This window comes from Hylobates moloch, unplaced genomic scaffold (genome assembly GCF_009828535.3).
Source record: "Hylobates moloch isolate HMO894 unplaced genomic scaffold, HMol_V3 SCAFFOLD_4, whole genome shotgun sequence".
NCBI lineage: Eukaryota > Metazoa > Chordata > Mammalia > Primates > Hylobatidae > Hylobates > Hylobates moloch.
In genome coordinates this window covers 8,392,836-8,414,176 of record NW_026652279.1, presented here as the reverse complement: position 1 = coordinate 8,414,176, position 21,341 = coordinate 8,392,836, and the positions used below count along the sequence as shown (strand labels likewise).

At 40.6% G+C, this 21,341-nt stretch overlaps 1 long non-coding RNA gene across 1 annotated transcript in view; it reads left to right on the top strand.

The window, feature by feature from the left end:
• Positions 1-1,524: 1,524 nt before the first annotated feature.
• The window catches only part of LOC131383210 (uncharacterized), a 117,920-nt gene continuing 98,103 nt past the window's right edge, over positions 1,525-21,341 (top strand). Inside the window, exon 1 of the long non-coding RNA XR_009213043.1 lies at positions 1,525-1,644. This is a non-coding gene — a long non-coding RNA (uncharacterized LOC131383210). The remainder of the gene's footprint in view (positions 1,645-21,341) is intronic.

The window sequence follows — 21,341 nt, the reverse complement described above, 5'->3', positions numbered from 1 at the left end:
AATAGACTGAGGGAAAATATTTGCAAAACACCTGTCTAACAAAGGTCTAGTATCTAGACTATAAAAGAATTATCAAAACCCAAATAGAAAAAGCAAACAAGCGAATTAGAAAATGGGCAAAAGACAGAAAAAGATGTATATATTACTGGTAGGAATGTAAAATGGTACTGTCACTCTGGAAAACAATCTGGCACTTTTCCAAAAGGTTGCATACTGTATCATTCCATTTATTTAATATTCTTGAGATGAGAATATTATAAAAATGAAAATCAGATTTCTAGTTGCCCGTAGATAAGGAGAGGGTAGGGACAAGAGAGAAGTGAATATGGCTATAAAAAGACAGCATAAGGGATTCTTGAGTTGGTGGACATGTTCTGTACCTTGATTGTATCAATCAAGTTGTGATATCATAATCAATATCATAGTTGTGATATAATAGTAAAATTTTCAAGAGAGTACCATTGAAGGAAATTGGGTACAGGGTACACTGAACCTCTCTGTACTACTACTTACAGCTGCATGTGAATCTACAATTATTTAAAAATAAATCATTAGATTTCTTAAAATGCATGTTATTTCTTTTAGGTCTTCTGCACGAATGACTTGTAATTGTGTGAACTTTTATATATGATTAAGGGCTACGTAATAGTAACCTGTTAAGTGAGTTATTTAGAATTCCTAAAACTTGATATTCATTAATTGAAACTAGAAGATTATTTTGGCTCTCAATTCTGAATTCTACTAAGAAAGCTGTCTGCCAGGCAGATTTCCACAGAGCTGTGAAGCTCTTACTGTGTATGTAGGCTCAACCGATCATTGGAATCACTTTTGGGGGTGGTATACGTCGTACTTTGCTATCTTACTGGGTTGCAATTTTCAGTGTCTCCTAGTGTGGTTTGTTTTTTTCTGTTTTGTTTTTACCTGAAATTAATCTTGGTTTAGCTTCACAATTATTAAGTTTGTTGGGATTGTTTGCTTAACTTCACAGTTAAGAAATTCCTATTCATATGAGCAGTATGTCTAGCCTATAACTTTCCAATAACTAAACTTGCGCATGTCTCACGTGTTGTGACTCGAAATGGGTCATCCTTACCTGTATTGCTAAAACAGATGTACACATAATCCCAGAAGAATTTGCTTGGACACTGAATCTTTATTGTTATCACTGAATTATTTTTCCACTGGAAAGTGGAGAGAACTTGGGTGGATAGGCTGGGAGGTCTTTTGCTCCACAAACTGCCATGGCAAAAGAAGTATGAGGTCCTTGAGTTTAGACTCTCTGGTTTGAATACACACTTTCCTAGCCGATTTGAATAGCAAGAAGTCCAAACTGGAGTTGCTAATGAAAGCAGGTATTATGTTATTGAATGAAACAAGACCCAGATACATTGAACATCAAATGCATAAACAGCAGTGTGGACTGTTATGAACATTAATGATTCTGACTTGCATTAATGTCCAGGTGAAGGGTCTTCCTATTTCAGCCCAGGGATGCACTGTTAAGAATACAATTTCATTTTCCACAGAACAAAGTGTGCTTTGTACACGTGCTGGTGCCATTTGTGGCTGAGAAGAACTTTCTCGGATTGCTTTGGAATGATGAAGAGTATGTCTCTCATCCAAGAACTGAAATGATACCTTCAGGTGAGTCCAGAGTCCAAATCCTCAAAGGAGGGATTTAGGAAAGCATTCGAGAGGATCAGGTTTAAACCAAACAATCCCTTAAGAAGAAATTCCATTCAAGTTCTTTCTTTAAAACAGGAAATTAAACAGAGTCATTATAAGGCAAACTCAAGAGAGTGGTAGCACCATCCCTTCCAACTGTTAGTTGCATGAATTTCATTTTGGGTCATCTGTGAATCGAAACTGTTTAAATTTGATCCTGCTAACCACAGCTCTTTTAAAGTACAACCATCAGAAACCTAGGCAAAATGCATCCTTTTAGAAGCATGTAATATATCTGAAGAACAACTCTTTGCATAATTATCAAGATTTAAGTCTCCTGCAGTATTATTTTAAGTATTTTATTAAATTCATGGGCCTATTCCCAAAACTCTTGTAGCAGTGGACAGGGGCAGATTATAGAACATGAATTCTTTCAAGACCCTGGTTGAGTTAACATACTTTATTACAATTACTTGAGGCAAGCCAGAAAGTGAAACTGGTAAAGCAGGCATTGGTTGGCACACTTTCCAGATGTTTTTATTTTTAAGTTTTCATTAAGTGATTATCAGCAGAATAGCCAATGCTATGTAAATGCAACAAGACTGAAATCCCTCCCAGTAAATAACTCTCTCAGTTCCTTTCAACAAAGCCTTCACCCCACGGCTGAATTGCACATTGTTCTATAGGAACACAAGAAGAAAGACTTCATACACATCTTCTAAAATTCTTGTCAGGGCAGAATGTTGGTGCAAACTCCTCTTGAAACATTAAATGATGAATGCTTAAAATTAATCTGGTTTTACTGGAATGTTTTTTCTGTGATGTGAAAATGAGGGATTTGGACAAAACTGTTCAATTCAATCAAGGTCTTCACTTGTTTGATTCAGTGAAATGTTCCCTAACTCTGCTGTCCCCAACCTTATTGGCACCAGGGACTGGTTTCATGGAAGACAATTTTTCCACAGACCAGGGGTGAGGGATCGTTTTGGGATGATTCAAGTGCGTTGCATTTATTGTGCACTTTATTTCTATTATTATTACATTGTAATATATAATGAAATAATTGTATATTTATACATACAACTCACCGTAATGTAGAATCAGTGGGAACCCTGAGCTAGTTTTCCTGCATCTAGAGGGTCCCATCTGGCCGCGATGGAAGACAATGACAGATCATCAGGCATTAGATTCTCACAAGGTATGTGCAACCTAGATCCCTCGCATGTGCCAGACCTATATTGATCAGTGGCCCTGGAGTTTGGGGACCCCCTACCCTAAAAGATCTAGAGAAGGGAAGAGATGGGAGCCTGCCTGGCATATTTGAGAAACAGCAAGGGGGTCATCAGTTTAAAGGAGCAGAGTGAGAGGGTAGGGAAAGCTGTAGGAGACAAGGTCAGGGCAGCATAGGACCAGATGGTGCTGGGCCTCACAGCCCACTGGAAACTTTGCCATTTCATTCTCAATAGGAAAGGGAGCAAGAGGAGGCCTTGGATCACAGTAGTGACAAGATATGGAGCTGGGCATGGAATCAGCCTCCCTCAACCACAGATCCCCAAATGGAAAGGAAGGGCTGTTGGAAAGAGGGGAGGGGAGCAGATGCTGGGGCGAGAGCCAACAATGTGCACAGCACACTATTTCCCACAGTGAATGATAGAAAATAAAGCAAAGTATGTTTTTGAAACCAGGAATACTCACACATGTGTGACACATACACATACAGAGAGAGAGAAAGAAATTTTACATCCCAAATACCTTTGTAGCGATGACAAAGTGAACAAAGTACAGAGACAAAAGAATTGAACATCACTGAAGTGCTTTGATCAAGACTAATTATTATTATTTTTAAATTAGGGTCACTTTGAAGAGTTCAGACTCCTCAGGAGTATATCTTGTTGGTTCCATCTGTCCAATGTTTCAAGAAACAATCTGTTTTGGCAGTTAACTTTGTCTACAATTCGTACATAGAATATGTTAAACATCTGTCCCTGATCAACTTAAATATCACTGCCTTTATTGCATCTACTGCTGGCCCATCAGAATATAACTATATACAAGAGAAGGGTTTTTTTCCACCTAGTCTCAAGAACTGCATCTTTGTAGCATAATCATTCTCTCAGGACTAAAAGGAAACATTTCTAAGTGTGACAATTATGTATAGATATTATTAATTTGGGGACCACATGGGATGAATTGGGCCCAACGCCTATTTAAATATATGTCCACCCTCATTTGCAGCTGATAGCTTGGAGATTTTTTTTTATTTTTTGTCAGCCAGGACATCACTCAACCCATCTTCCATGAAAGAATTAACTTCCATCAGTACAAATGTGCCTACCAATGTGGTTTCCACCCAGCCGTCATTGACGGTCCCAAGACAGCCCCTTAGGAAAGGTTCTCTCTACACACAACACCATGAATGATTAAGATCTACTGTGTGTCAGGTACCAGACTGAGCTCTTCACCTACAATACTCCAGTTTCACCCCTTATAGCTGTGTGATCTTGGGTAATGTGCTTTTCATCTCTGAGCCTCAGCTTCCTCATCTGTAAAATGGGGAGAACCTCACAACGTGTTGTGAAGATCAAATGAGTTAATGCATGTAAGATACTTAGAACTATGCCTAGCACATCATAAGCACTAAATGTGTAGCCTATTAATTATCTAATTTTAAAATCCTCACAACAAATTTAAGGGAGAACATCATCTTCTCCATCGTATTGATTAAGGGGAAGAGAAGATAAATAACAATAGTAATGATTATAAATAATGCTAATAACTGGGCTAAGCAAGTTAGGTACATTATCGCTAGCAGTGATATATTATCACCATTATAATGGTGACAGTCCTTTCCTAAGGGGCTATTTAGTGAGTGTCAGTGACAGCTGGGTGGAAATCCCACATTGGTTGGCATATGAGTACTGATGGAAGTTAATTATTTCATGGAAGATGGGTTGAACGATGTCCCGGCTGACAAAAGGAAATATCTCCAAGATATGATAGTGTACATTATCACTAGGGGTTAATGTCACATGGCTGGATTGACGGAACCAATATTCAAACCCAGGTCTTCTGACAGGAATATCTGTGCTCATTCTGTTATACCAGACTACCTCCATCCTTGAGGAGTTTTGTCTACATGGTAGAAGTCAAGTTTAAATTTAATTCTAAATCAATTCTAAAACCCCACTAAATTGGCTAGTGGATTATGAAAACCTTTGTTTTAGTCAAGTGAACAAATCAGTAAGTTTGTCATCATGATTTCTTTTTACTGTTTTACTAAAACTACCTTCTGTTTTTCAAATGCTGTGGGGTTTATTTTTATTTCCTCCTTTGGTTAAAAAGGTAAAGTTATCCAACAATGGACTTCAAAGTTTTTTTTTATATTAAAGCCTATCTCAGGAAATGACTTGGCTTTGAGAGGATGGGCAGTCCCTGTACACCAGAGCCAATAATTTCATACCTAAGCAACGAGATTCAAAGCAATACAACATTGAATGCAAGCATGGGCTAGAACCATGTTTCTTACAGTGAGGTTCAAGGATGATCCTGCATCAAATAAAGTGGGCTGGTGCTTAGAAAAGGCGCAAATTGCTGGGGCAGACTGACCGAATATAGTGATTTCGGAATAAGAGATAGCCATCTGCATTTTTACTAGTTCATCTTGTGATCTCCATGTACAATATAGCTTTACATATATGACTTCCTCGTTCTCATAATCTTTATGCCTGAGTACAGCTATTTTATTTTGTTTCACAAATTATCCTACCGGACTTCAATAAAGTAGACTCACAATTATAAAAATAATCCTCATCAAGGCAGAATTTGCAAATGAGCAGCTTATTTGTTTTACTATTTGGGCACCAGTGTCTTATTTTCAAACATAAATCTGGCCAAGGAATCCTGTTTAAAATAAAAATAAAATAAAAAATACTTCTATCTTCTATAATTTCTGATACATTCTCAGATATAATCTCTTCAACTTACCCACTCCCTTCCATTTTTCTTTCTTTTTTTTAAATTTTTTTTGAGATAGAGTCGCAGTCTGTCACCCAGGCTGGAGTGCAGTGGCACGATGTCTGCTCACTACAACCTCCGCCTCGCTCCCAGGTTCAAGCTATTCCCCTGCCTCAGTCCCCAAAGTAGCTGGGACTACAGTCGTGTGCCACCATATCCAGCTAATTTTTTGTATTTTTAGTAGAAATGAGGTTTCACCATATAGGCAGGCAGGTCTCGAACTCCTGACCTCAAGTGATCTGCCCACCTCAGCCTCCCAAAGTGCTAGGATTACAGGTGTGAGCCACCACACCTGGCCATTCCCATCATTCTTTCTAATCTATCCTTCTAACAACATAAAATGAGAACTTATCATTTTTTCCTGTATATTTCTTAACTCCTTTTCTGGTTAATGCTCTTAAATCTACTTTACAGTTTACTGATTTTTTCCTCAATTATATCCTGCCTGCTATTTAATCTATTCATTGCATTTTTAATGTAATGATAATTTTCATTGATAAAAGACTTATTTCCATGTTTTTTAAGCCTACAGTTTCTTTTTTCATAATTTCCTATTTTCACTGTAGTTTTTGATATCTTAAACCATTTAAATCCTATTTATTTTATGAACAGTCATGTCCTTTGCTATTTTAGTTACATTTTACACAGTATTTCTATTTTCTGTAGCATGTGTAGTATCTAGGAATCAACTATAGTGAATAAAAAGGTCTTTCATTTGGGGCTTGATAAAGTCAGAAATGAAGAGACTATTTAAAGGCAGAGTGGTAAGTCCTTGAGCTAAGGACATGGGAATCTGAGAAGGTGTAGGCGCACGGTTCAGACCTGGGTCCCAAGACCAGACACTGGATCTTACCAATCAAAAAGGGACAGAAAAATCTAGGAAACTGGGAAGGCTGGTCTCTTACTGAAAAGAGGCCTGCAGAACCATAGGCACTGGCTGTGGGGAGCCCTGCCCCAAAACAGTCATTGGTGTTTTGGAAACCTATCAAATCACTTTGCACAATGATTCCTTCATAGAGAAGATAAGAATTTTTCAAGAAGACAGCTTTAAAAATGACAAGTACAGGCCGGGCGTGGTGGCTCATGCCTGTAATCCCAGCACTTTGGAAGCCTGAGGTGGGCGGATCATGAGGTCAGGAGTTCAAGACCAGCCTGGCCAACATAGTGAAACCCTGTCTCTCCTAAAAATACAAAAATTAGATAGGCATGGTGGTGCACGCCTGTAATCCCAGCTACTCGGGAGGCTGAGGCAGGAGAATCGCTTGAACCCGGGAGGTGGAGGTTGTGGTGAGCCAAGATCGCGCCACCGCACTCCAGCCTGGACAACAGAGCAAGACTCCATCTCAAAAAAAATAAAAATAAAAATGACGAGTACAAACATTTTCCATTGAAACTATAAATTCCCACAACTAACTGGAAGGCAGTGAAGAATAGCATAGTTGTTAAAGGCATCATTTAATAGTGAGAAAAATCTAGGTTTGAATGTTGATTCCACCTTCCTGCCCATATGACCTTGGATAAATTTTTTAACTGCTCTGTGCCTCCCATTCGTCCTCTGTAACATGGGAATAATAATAGTCTCTCCTTATACTTGTCAAGATAGGCTGTTATTTCCATAATAACCTCACAAAATCAGTGACTTAGCACACAAAAAAGTTTATTTCTCACCCACACTTCATGCCCCTCACACATCAGTAATAGGCTGTGTTCCTTGTTATCATCACTCATGGCCCCTGCCCAACAGAAGTTCAATCTCTGTGCTTCTGTAGTCGCTGTAGAAGAGGACTAGAGAGCATTGCATTGTCTCACACTGGCAATTCAGTGCTTCCCCTGGAAGTGACCCACATTACTAACACTCTTATCTCATTGGCCAAGTAAGTCACATGTCCCCACCTAACTTCAAAGAAATACAAAAGTGAAGTGCTACTGATGCAGGGCAGTCGAGCCCCAAAATTAGGACTTAGCCTGGGAGGGTTCTTGGCTTTTCCCAGGAAAGAATTCAAGGGTGAGCCAGTGGTGTTAGACAGCAACTTTTATTGAAGCAGCAGTGTACAGCAGCAGCAAAGGTACTGCTCCGTGCAGAGCATGGCTACCCCATAGGCAGTGTGTCCAGAGTAGCAGCTCAAAGACAGTTCTGAAGTGATACTTATGCCCACTTTTAATTACCTGCATATTAAGGGACAGGTTATGCAGAAATTTCATGGAAAGGGGTGGTAAATTTTGGTGTTGCCATGGCAGTGGTAACTGACATGGCACACTGGTGGGCATGTATTATGGAAAGCTGCTTCTGCTCTGTCCCTGTTTTAGCTAGTCCTCAGTTTGGTCCAGTGGCTAAGCTCCGCCTCTAAAGTCAAGTCCCACCTCCTACCTCACTACCACGCTTGAAAGAGGCAGAAAATTGTGTGAACAGCCCTAATGACTATGACAGTCCCTCATAAAGCCTTCTGAGGGTTATATGAGGTAATGTCTATCAAAGTCATGTAACAATAAATAAATCTTACGTGTCTGTGGTTTTGATACCAATCATAAAGCATTGCCTATTGTCGAAAAGATGTATTTTACTTTTGGAAGTTTAGGACTGCTGTATATAGTATATAGCAGCATTTAAAGTAGATTTCAAAGGCTCAATAAACATCATCACTGCATATTTTTTGGATAAATAAAATTTGTAAGACCATCTCTGGAGGACAGAATTCAAACACACAACTAACAATGCAAATATCAAACCCATAGCGTTCTATAAATTGCATATGACATTTGTATATCCTGGTTCTGATTAGAACCAAGCTCTACAATGAGATGGTGGTGGTTGCAGAGGAGACAGAAACAACGCTAATGGCTCAATAATTGAGAACATATGATGTGCTGTCTTTGGCTATGCGCTTTATGTGCATCATCTTATTCTCACAACAACCCAAGAGGTTGTTTTTACCTCCATTTTATGCTCTTTTACCTCCATTTTATAGATGGGGAAGCAAAGGCACAGAGAAGTCAAGTAATTTTCCCAAGGTTCTAGTAGATCACAGAGTATTCAGGAAATATGATGGAAGTTCAATACTCTTTATTGCTCTGCCCTCTGGTCTCAGTAGATTTGGCCTCAGATAGTCATGGGGTCCTATATGGTGGTGGCCAACCAATTAAGTTATTTAGATACACATATGTGGAAACCAACAAAAAAGGAGTATGTTTTTACCCACATGTTTTGATGCTTGAATATTGCCATTGCTGGGTCTAAATTGAAACCGACCATCAGCTGTCTAAAGAGCCAATAGATGCCATTCTGGTGAAGACTGATCACATTTCCATTTACAGAGATGCTAGACTTTTTTCTGGAGTTGGGGCACCCAGCAAAGCCACAGCCATCTGTGGGTCTGTGTTGTTAAAGGCAGCTGATGTTTGTTGGGAAATCACCATGTGCCAAGCACAAGGTGAGAACTGCCCATACGTTTTTTCATTTAATCAGCAAAACAATCCCAGGACTGTGGCAACTACTGTCCTTCCCATTCACCAGATAAGGCAAGTGAGATTTGGAGGGGAGACAGCCAGGCTACAAAGCAAGGTCTGTGTGACCCCAGAGCCTCACCTATCCTCCCTTTCCAGCATGGACCATGTGGGGTTCAGGTTAGTGGAAAGAAAAGGGTGGAATTTCAGTTCTAACTTTGCTGTTTGCACAACTGGCAGTTCTGTGAAGGTCCTTTGTCCTCTAGATGGACTTTAGTTTTTCCCCTTGTAAAATGCAGATAATGCCTCAAATATCTCATAAACCACCAATCACTCTTTCAACGAGCTGGAACTTGTGATAGAAATCAAAAGTCTACTTTTTTCTGAGCAACACACAATGTTATAGACATTTTGTTGTCATAGTGGCCACACATGAAAAGTTTTAAGGATCAAAACTGTAGTAGTATTACAGAAATATATTTGATAGTAACATCTGATTCTGTCTTATAGAATAAAATTCCCATGTTCCACCAAGAAATCTTCTGTCCACTCCTGGGGTGAGAACTGCTGCACAAAATAACCTTAATAACTTCACCTCTAACTCTAAAATGTGACCAGTTTCTGACCACATTTCTCAATTGAAAGAGCAAAGACAGGGGGTAGCTTCTGTAATTTGTACATCGTGTTCCATGTATCTATTGCTTTCTTAATACAAACAAAAGCTAGGCTGGTAATTACACCTAGAAGATAAAGAAAGCATTGTAAGAAGTTTAAAATGGGCTGAGAACCAGAGCACTAGTGATAATTAGCAAAGCATATCATTGAATAAAACAGGTAATTAGCCATGATAATGGAAATGTACACAGGACCTAATTAACAGAACTTTTCCTTACTATCTCTTGGGACAGACAGTAAACATTTTATATTTAACTATCACACCCATGTGCATAATTTCTTAGTTGATTTTGGCCCAACTGACTGGGTAGTAGTCAAAACATCCAAAAAGTTGAGGGCAGTCAAAATGCTGAAGTTTTTTATTCATACCGTTTCCAGTGAGCCAAAGACAACATGAGTATGAATTGAAAGCATTCTATGATATCAAACCAAGATTCTTGTAAGAATTGCTTTCACCTGATATCTGTGTTAGCAGTTCCTGTAATCCCAAAGAAACAACACCTCATCCTACTCCTTCCTTTATTCTAGGATGGAGAAAGGTCTTAATCCCTCAGTCAACTGCCATCTGGCTTCCATGCACATTAGTTTAGCAGATCCACTCAGGGTGGAGTTTCCAACGACCACCATGTTGCCAAAACCAATAGAAGCCAATTGATATATTTTCTCCTTATCCTTCTTGACCTTTTTAGTACTTTGGACTCTGTTGACCACTCCCTCCTTTAAAACGTACCCTGTTCTGTGATGCCCACTCTCTTGCTTTTCCTCTTACCCCTATAGTTTTACCTTCTCCATCTCTTTTACTAGCTCTCATTTTTTTGCCCTCTTTTCCCTTTATGAATAATCACTATGTAATCTCACGCCCACAACACTTCTAATTAAGCTGTTGCTTCCTTTACATGTCTACTCCCAATGCCTTAGCTCCAGCACTCAACATTTGTCCCCTGGATTATCTCATTGCCTTCCTAATTTTTCTCCCTGCTCCCTATTTTCCACCCCCGGCCCAAATCCATTCTGTACCACTATTTTCAAACTGCAGCTCTGATCCTGTTCTTTGTTCTCTGTTCTCTGGGCTTCTTTTTACAAAGTCAGTTTGTATATGAGACAATTAGGGTAGTTTGTAACTGCTCCGGGCTACATAAGTGACTCTAGAGGCTGGGTTGATAGAGGCAATAGCTGCTTTCACAGACATGTGCTTCCCAAGGGGAAAGTTATACCAAGGCCAGACTGAGAGGCAGGTGACTCTCCCAGGATTTTCCTGAAGCAGGGGTTTTGCCACCTGAAATACAGTAGCCAGAATGCATTCTGATCATTCATAAGCCCAGTTTCCTTGTCAAGTTTCATTCTGGCTTAAGGACAGTATATGGATAAGCATCATAAGCAAGGAGAACCAGTAAATCCCTGACTCAAGTATACCAGGAAAGTCACTGGCCGATATTCTTATTTCCTGTTATAGTGCCTGTTTCATTAGGATTAAATTAGGCTGCTAGTAATACAAAACCTAAAGTCACAAAACCTAGATGGAAGTTGAGTTCTCTCTTACACAAAGTCCAAAGGTAAGCAGTCCAGGGCCGGTAAGGTGCTCCCTGATCATCAGATACAATCTCCTTCCAAGTTCCTGCTCTACTATCATCAACACACTACTTCCAATCCGGCTGTTTGAGCCCCAGCCTTCATGTCTGTGTTCGAGCCAAAAGGAACAGCTATAAAAAGACACATCACCTTTCTTTCAGGGCACCGTTCCTGGCGGTTGCAGAGACCGCTCTTCTTGCATACCATTAGCCAAACCTCAATCACATGGTCACCTTAGCTGCAAAGGAAACTAGGAGATGTCAGCCATGAGGGTCATGATCTCAGCTAAAGAATGAGTGTTCCATTGCTAAGGAAGAAGGAGCAAGTTTACCTATGGAAAACCCATCTTTGCTGCAGCACCTGAAAGCCCTTTGTCAGAGATGCAGACTTTTAGTTCTGAAAGATTTTCATTGACAGACTCGACACTCTCTCTGTTTGGTACCATCATATTTCCTTGCAGGCACTGATTTTCCAGTTCCCTTCCAATGTGACATCAAGATCAAGGGGATGTCAGAGCAGACAGTGAAAATTACCACCAAGAAACAGAGCAGATTTTAAACGAGAAGGAATAGGACTGATGTGACAATACGCACAAGGCACTAAATAATTTCAAGGGGAGAAGCAAAAAAAAAAAAATAGTTAGGGCCTGGTCTGCTGTGTGGGCTTGGAGTCAAATTCCCTCCTCTGTATACTGGGAGTAAGTAGGTTATTATGAGGATGAAATGGTGAGGACATCTTTAAGGCCCTAAGTACCTTCCCTTGATGAACAGTAGATATTAGTCAATGTTTCTATGACTAGCTACAAATATTACTTTGAACAAAAACCACCAGAGGCCAGGCATGATGGCCTATGCCTGTAATCCCACACTTTGGGAGGCTGAGGCAGAAGCATCACTTGAACCCAGGAGTTCAAGACCAACCTGGGCAACATAGTGAGACTCTGTCTCTACAAAAAGAAAAAAAAATTTTTTTTAAATTACCAGGCATGGTGGTGCGCACCTGTAGTCCCAACTACTCAGGGGGCTGAGGTGAGAGGATTGCTTGAGTCCAAGAAGTTGAGGCTGCAGTGGGCCATGGCCATGCCACTCTACTCCAGCCCGCACAACAGAGAGAGCTGTCTCAAACCACACGTAGACACACACACACACACACACACACACACACAGAAAGAAAGAAACCAGGTTAAATATATAGATTTGATGTTTTCTGTTAGCCCAGTTGATCACCATGTACCTGTTATAAGTTTCATGAAGACAGGAGCAGGATCTGTTTTGTACACCATTGGATCGTTGCTGCCTAGCACAGCACCTGGCATGTGGTAGGTACCCAAGAAATATTCACTGAGTTAAGTAAGCAAGTGGCCTGATAGAATAAGATAAATTGTGCAGCAAGTAGTTCAGAACATCATAGTACAGACTGCATATGAGTTCTAAATCAAATTAAGGGAAAAGTAGTGTAATGAGCAGGAGCATTTGGAAGGGAAATGGAAAGAACTTACCAGTACCCTTGGTGCTGGCAGACATTTGGCAAATTTGTTTGTTTGTTTGTTTGTTTTGAGATGGAGTCTTGCCCTGTTGCCCAGGCTGAAGTGCAGTGGCGTGATCTCAGCTCACTGCAACCTCCACCTCCCGGATTCGAGCAATTCTCCTACCTCAGCCTCCTGAGTAGCTGGGATTACAGGCACACGCCACCATGCCTGGCTAATTTTTGTATTTTTTTAGTGGAGGCTGGGTTTTACCATGGTTTTTTTTTGTTTGTTTGTTTTTATTATTATACTTTAGGTTTTAGGGTACATGTGCACAATGTGCAAGTTTGTTACATATGTATCCACGTGCCATGTTGGTGTGCTGCACCCATTAACTCGTCATTTAGCATTAGGTATATCTCCTAATGCTGTCCCTCCCCACCCCCCACACCCCACAACAGTCCCCGGAGTGTGATGTTCCCCTTCCTGTGTCCATGAGTTCTCATTGTTCAATTCCCACCTGTGAGTGAGAACATGCGGTGTTTGGTTTTTTGTCCTTGCGATAGTTCACTGAGAATGATGTTTTCCAGTTTCATCCATGTCCCTACAAAGGACATGAACTCATCCTTTGTTATGGCTGCATAGTATTCCATGGTGTATATGTGCCACATTTTCTTAATCCAGTCTATCGTTGTTGGACATTTGGGTTGGTTCCAACTCTTTGCTATTGTGAATAGTGCCTCAATAAACATACGTGTGCATGTGTCTTTATAGCAGCATGATTTATAGTCCTTTGGGTATATACCCAGTAATGGGATGGCTGGGTCAAATGGTATTTCTAGTTCTAGATCCCTGAGGAATCGCCACACTGACTTCCACAATGGTTGAACTAGTTTACAGTCCCACCAACAGTGTAAAAGTGTTCCTATTTCTCCACATCCTCTCCAGCACCTGTTGTTTCCTGACTTTTTAATGATGGCCATTCTAACTGGTGTGAGATGGTATCTCACTGTGGTTTTGATTTGCATTTCTCTGATGGCCAGTGATGATGAGCATTTTTGCATGTGTTTTTTGGCTGCATAAATGTCTTAGAAGTGTCTGTTCATGTCCTTTGCCCACTTTTTGATGGGGTTGTTTGTTTTTTTCTTGTAAATTTGTTTGAGTTCATTGTAGATTCTGGATATTAGCCCTTTGTCAGATGAGTAGGTTGCAAAAATTTTCTCCCATTCTGTAGGTTGCATGTTCACTCTGATGGTAGTTTCCTTTGCTGTGCAGAAGCTCTTTGATGAACATTGATGCAAAAATCCTCAATAAAATACTGGCAAACCGAATCCAGCAGCACATGAAAAAGCTTATACACCACGATCAAGTGGGCTTCATACCTAGGATGCAAGGCTGGTTCAACATACGCAAATCAATAAATGTAATCCAGCATATAAACAGAACCAAAGACAAAAACCCCATGATTATCTCAATAGATGCAGAAAAGGCCTTTGACAAAATTCAACAACCCTTCATGCTAAAAACTCTCAATAAATTAGGTATTGATGGGACATATCTCAAAATAATAAGAGCTATTTATGACAAACCCACAGCCAATATCATACTGAATGGGCAAAAACTGGAAGCATTCCCTTTCAAAACTGGCCCAAGACAGGGATGCCCTCTCTCACCACTCCTATTCAACATAGTACTGGAAGGTCTGGGTTTTACCGTGTTAACCAGGCTGGTCTCAAACTCCTGACCTTGTGATCTGCCCGCCTCGGCCTTCCAAAGTGCTGGGATTACAGGCATGAGCCACCGCATCCCACCAAATTTGTATTTTTTTTGCATACACTTAGGAGTTTGGCCTTTCATTGTTTTTGATTTTTTTTAATTTTTCTCAGTCTTAGCTGATGGTTTCTAAATTGGAATAGGATAAAAAATGTAAACTGGAATTTATTTAATTAATCTGTCAAACAAATACAGACAGGAAAAACCTGTTACATGGACCCGTGTTAAATGACACACATGAAAAATTTTAGTCCCCTGAGCTATTGACAACTTCCTCTAGTCCAGATGATTGCTTTTCCCTTGAATTAAACACATCTAAATGTGTGTAAAATTCTCTAGCAAATATAGTGACCACATGAATAAGTCAGTAAAAGCTTTCTTTTTTATAGGTTGAGGCAATCTGTTAATGAGATATTTATAGTGTCAGTACCATCATTCCAGGTTCGTCACAGTCCATTTAACATCCACCTGGACATTGCATCATGTAACCACTGGAATGCGTAAATATTTCTCACCAGAATTACCAATAGCCCATACTGGACAAAATTTATAAATCTTGTTCTTTTTGTTTTCACTTTTTTTTAATTTTTTTTTTTTTTTTTTTGAGACAGGGTCTCTGTCTGTCACCCAGGCTAGAGTGCCGTGGTGTGATCATAGTTCACTGCAACCTTGAACTCCTGGGCTCAAGCAATCCTCCTGCCTCAGCCTCCCAAGTAGCTGGGACTACACGCACATGCCACCACAACTGGCCAATTTTTACAATTTTTTTTTTTTTAGAGACGGGATCTCACTGTGTTGCCCAGGCTGGTCTCGAACTCCTAGCCTCAAGCCATCCTTCCTCCTCAGCCTCCGAACGCACTGGGATTACAGGCATGAGCCACTGTGCCCAGTGTGTTTTTACTTTTTAAGAAAATCATATATATTTGCCATTGGACATTATTTTTCTTCTCATATACATCTTGTACCCACCTTTATTTAGCTTGCTGTATAATAAAGAGTGAATCTCAATCTATAATTCAGGTATGTAAGAAATAAAATTTTATTTTTCAATTCTTTGCCTTAATTACTATATCAAGTCTCCTATCAACAAAGATGGGAAAAAATTAATTTCTACCGACTTAAGATCTTCCCTCTTTCCTGAGAGTTGTTGCTCAGTGACAAGGATGAGACTTCTGTCGTGCCAAGGCAATGGAAGGGGGTTCATGTGCTCTCCTGCTGACTCCTCTCCATGTGGCAGATGCTGTGGGCGCTCAGCACAGTCCTCTTTCCCAGACTCCTGCTCTTATTCCCTGGCTGCTGAAGGTTTGCACCCTTTTCAGGAGTACTGTCCTCCAGAGTGGAGCCACTTCTCTTAGAAATGCCTGGAAGATGATGAAAAAGGCCCCTTCAGGTCCCTCTGTAACTAATGATTGATGGAGCAGCATAAAAGCTCGGCCTTCGTGCCTCAAGATGGAACAAATTCTGTGATGCAACTTCACACTGCAGGGCTCTCCATGGGATCAGGCAGAGGCTGCTTTACTCCTGAAGCCATGTCTCTGCCTAATTTCTTCCCCTGCCCTATTCTGTTTGCTTTCCTCTCTTGCTTTCAGGTTTCTCCTGTGAACACTACCTCAAGCAATCACTTTCACAAGAATCCCCATCTTGGGCTCTGTTTCTAGGGAATTTGACCTAAGGCAATTTGCACAGAGACTCCCATCATCCTTTATCTTCTTAGGTTGTCAGTCTGTTCAGGTTCCTGCTGAGTCAGCCCCTGATCCTATCTGCGAAGCTTCTTGGCTCACCACAACCTCCACCTCCCAGGTTCCATTGATTCTCCTGCCTCAGCCTCCCGAGTAGCTAGGATTACAGGCATGTGCCACCATGCCCAGCTAATTCTGTATTTTTAGTACAGACGGGACTTCTCCATGTTGGTCGGGCTGGTCTCAAACTCCTGACCTCAGGTGATCCGCCCGCCTCGGCCTCCCAAAGTGCTGGGATTACGGGCATGAGCCACCATGCCCGGCCAAAGCTTCTTTAAATCTAGTGGGTGCTCTACTATGTCTGTGCCACTCTGGGGATGTGTAGGAATTCTTCTCCTGGAGCGTGGGAAATGTAATGAGGTTGTTCAGGCCTGGTTTTCTCGGATGACCATACAGCCCTCTCTTCTGGAATCTTGCTGCCACATCAGAACTCTGCCTGGCAAAGGAAGCACAAGTACCTTTGCCTGTGATCCCAAAACCTTATCTGGGGAAAGTACCATCTCCTCTCCAGGGCTAAGGCTAGAGAGTTAGGGGTCATGCAGGTCACAAGAATGAACCTACATCTTAGCTCTCATGTCATGCCTTTGACCCTCCTCACCCAGTCCGGTAGTTCTTTTCTAATTTTAGGAGCAAGAAACCTTGCTCAGACTGAGTATGTTTTCGACTAGATTAATTGTCTATACCATAACTCTTTTCTGTTCCTTCATTGTCTTGGCCAGTGATGTTCCAAAGAGATACAATGTGGCTATAGTCGTAAACTACATATGGTTATTCTCTGTAGCTACATTTAGAAGAAAGAAAGCATATAAAATTAATTGTAATAATACATTTTACTTAATAAAATATTTTCATTTCAATGTGTAATCAGTTTTAAAAATTAATAATTGTCTTAGCTCATTCAGGCTCCTATAACTAAATGGCATAACGCAGGTGGCTTCTGAATCACAAAAATTTATTTCTGATAGTTCCGTAGGCTGGAAGTGTAAGATCAAGGCACTGGCAGGAGTATCTGGTGAAGGACAGATTCTTGGTTCATAAGTGGTAGAAGGGCACAGAAACTCTCTGGAATTTCTTTAACAAAGATACTAATCCCATATTGAGGGCTCCATCCTGATGACCTAATCACCTCCCAAAGGCCCACCTCCTAATACCATCACACTGGGGGTTAGGTTTCAACAAGTGAATTTTGGGGAGGACACGAACATTCAGCTATACCAGTAATTAAGTGCTTTACATTCTCTTTTGCGCTAAGTCTTTGAAATCTGGTATGTGTTTTATACCCATAGCACACAGACTAGCCACATTTCAGGCACTCAATAGCCATAGCTAGCTGGTGGCTACCATGTTGGGCAGTCCAAGTCGATATCATGAGTCTTCCTTTTTATTCCTTCATTGTCTGACTTTTGAAACTCAAAGTCCAGAAGAGGTTGTTTCTTCTTTGCTTTCCTGCTAGTTCATCTATTCCCTGAGGCAATAAGCCCAGAATGAACAACTTCCCAAACACTGAGCAAAGTTATAAAATAAAAAGAAATCCTGAAAGAGGTATAAGAAAACAAAATTAGTTACTCAAATTTTATCCTGCCTTTTTTATTGATAAAATATTTATTATAAATGTATCCTTTATTCATATTTTAACATTTTATGTTAACATCATATATTATTTTATATTACTAATAAGCATTGTTAATTATAAATGCTATTCTACTATTGTTTATTGAATAACTACTACATACACTTTGTAAACTTTACTTCTAGGACTTACAACAACCCTACGCAGAGGTATATTCAAATTTCTTAACTGAAGGCATGGGCTCATAGAAGTTAAGTAACTTGCATACAGTCATGGTGACAAACCCAGTATTCAAATCCAGATCTTTCTGGTGGCCCCCAAATCTTTTGCCTCTTCTAGGGAGCTATACCAGCTTTTTTCTCTTCTTGCTTGAACTAGTGACTTTGGCAGAACACATAGGAAAGATTGCCTGCTGCCACTTCATGACCTGGGATGAATTAGCTCTTAGATTCAACCAGCAGGGGAACCCAGCAAAGCGTGGAGCAGCTGCTGGAACGGCTGGTTCATCCATGATTGCCCTGGCCTTTGGCGCCATCTCAGAGCGAGGCCATTCCTGCTTCCTGTGTCAAGAGAACCTTCATTTCTGATCAATAATGGTGGCTTGGATTGGAAAATTCATGCCCAACCTTTGGCAGCCAGCTATGGGTTCATTCCCTCAAACTGACTGCTTGCGGTTCACAGACACAATTGGACATGAGTACTGGGTTCTCAGCCATCACTCGGGGTGCAATAGAGACCTGACTTAGAGTTTTAATCCGAGCTTAATCTTTTCTATAACAATTTTCATTTTTTATCTGAAGACAGCTATTCCTTTCTGTTCTGCTCTGTGCTACACAAATCTAATTTTCTTTGTTCCTTTCTGAAAGAGTGCAGTCCACAAAGTTCAAAGGGTGGCTTGAGTAACCTGGCCTAGTTCTGTTTAACTCTTAGGTTGGTTTTCAGCATTTGGATTTGATTTTCTCCTTATTAACAATCCTAGCTTAGATCACTTTTTAATTAATCTAGTAGTATAAATAATTATTTACACATATGTCTTACTCATTTTTGGCAACTTGAGGGAAGTGACCTTGTCTTATCAACTTGGTTTTCCTCTTGTTTAATGCATTCTTTCAACGTGTATTTATTAAGCATCTACAGTATCCCAGGGACATGCCAGCCACAAAAGATACGAAAAAGGACACAATTTGGTTCTTGCCCCAAGGACCCTAGAGCAATATTTTTCACAACGTGATGTTAATTGATTTTATAGGAAAAGGAATTCCACTGGCAAGTAAATCTGGAAAATGCCATGTTAAATTACCTCTCCCCACTCCTACCCCGTGCCACACGCAGGACTTGTCAGAGTCTTTAATAAGCTAATGCACACTACTGTGAATCTCCAATAGAGAGAGTAAAATATATAGCGTTTCCTGAAATGTTTTGACCATAGAACTGTTTGTATGTGACATAATCTCATGAGACAAGTGTTTTGTGAAACATGCTTTAAGGAATGGTGGCTTAGAGGCTGGTAGAGAGAAAAAACATGGAAATGTCATTGAAATAATGTCAGTCAACAGTTATGGAGTTTCAGCTCCGGGCCAGGCTCTATATAGATGCTGAAAAGGGGGAATCAATCCTCGTGAGGAACGTAGAGAAAATAACATCAAGGAAGAGGTCTTCTTAAGCTGACAGTGGAAAGATAGGGCAAAGCTTTGCATATAGATATTTAGTAATATTTGTTGATGAAACGAGTAAAAAAGATATATCTGCATTCAACTTAATATATACTCTTATAAATTTTAATAGTCATGTTTTGTTGGCTTTTTTTTTTTTTTTTGAAACAGAGTCTCTCTCTGTCACCCAGGCTAGAGTGCAGGGTGTGATTTCGGCTCACTGCAGCCTCACCTCCTGGGTTCAAGCGATTCTCGTGCCTCAGCCTGCTGAGTAGCTGAGTTTATAGGCACACATCACCACATCTGGCTAATTTTTGTATTTTTAGTAGAGACAGTGTTTTGCCATGTTGGTCAGGCTGGTCTCGAACTCCTGACCTCAAGCTTTCCACCCTCCTGAGCCTCCCAAAGTGCTGGGATTACAGGCATAAGCCACTGCACCCGGCCTGTTTTGTTTATCTTTTAAGGATCCACTTGGTAAATGTCTCCAAACGGAATTTTGGTGACCAGAGGAGTGGCTTCCAAGATGCATATGTCATTTTCCCAGAACCTGTGAATATGTTATCTTAAATGGTAAAAGAGATTTCACAAATATTATCAGGAATCTTGAGATGAGGAGATTGTCCCAGATTATGTGGATGGACCTAATGTCATCACGAGAGTCCTTATTAGAGGGATGTAGGAGGCTGGTGCAGGTAGCTCATGCTGCTAATCCCAGCTTTTTGGGGAGGATGAGGTGGGAGGATTGCTTGAGGCCTGGAGTTTGAGACCAGCCTGGGCAACATAGTGAGACCCCATCGCTACAAAAAATAAAAGTTTTTAAAAGCAGAGAATGATTTGAAGATACTACACTGCTAGCTTTGAAGAATAAGGCAGGAGGGCAGACCAGGGTAAGAAATGGTTGAAATTGTGGAAATTCTGCAGTTAGCTAGTGGGGGAGGTATCTTTGGTCTCTTGCAGGGATGATGTCCAACCCCATTACCACAGTAACCTCGGCCCCAAAACCAGTGGGCATTTACTATATATTTGTTGGATGAATAAATAAATACATCACTCCATCCTCTTATTCCACCTTTGTTTTTTAAAGTCCCGTCTGTAGATATGCGGGTGATTTTGTCCTTCCCACTGAAGGAAGCCAGCAAGGAATCTCTCACAAGCAAAAATGACCATTGAGATTCCATGGGGTAAAAGCAGTCTCCTGTTTTTTGCCTTTTGTTTCCCTTTTAAATTCCTGCTCATGACCGTGGCCTCCACCCTCTCCTGCCAGAAAAGAGGGAGGGGATCTAAAAAACAGAAAAAGAAGATGATAAAGTGCCATTGTCACAGCACAGACTTTATCTACAGCTTCCTCTTAAAGCAACCCAGCCCTTCCCCTCAGATTGTAATAACTGTACCCTTTTTAGTTGTTCTTATCAAGGGGAAAATAAGCAAAGAATCTCCTTTTCAAACGCTTTCAGAAGTCATCAGATCGCATCCTGGAAAAAGGGAAAAGGTTCAGACATTCAGGGAGTCAGGCCCAAAGAAAGTTCACCTCCTCCTAGTTAGGACACACACCTGCTAACCCGAGAAGGTTCTGGCTCCTATGTCTGGGGACAGGGGGCTTTACTGAGCCTCAGTGCAGCTGTTTGCTTTAGCAAAATAACTCACACTGTAAATACCCCAAGGTATTGTGCCTGGTGTACAAAAATCTTGATTCCAGAGCAAACACATAAATCTGACCCTGACGAGGGCAGCTAAGCAGGCCACATGTTCGGAAATGTTCCGTGTTTTCTTTATGAGAG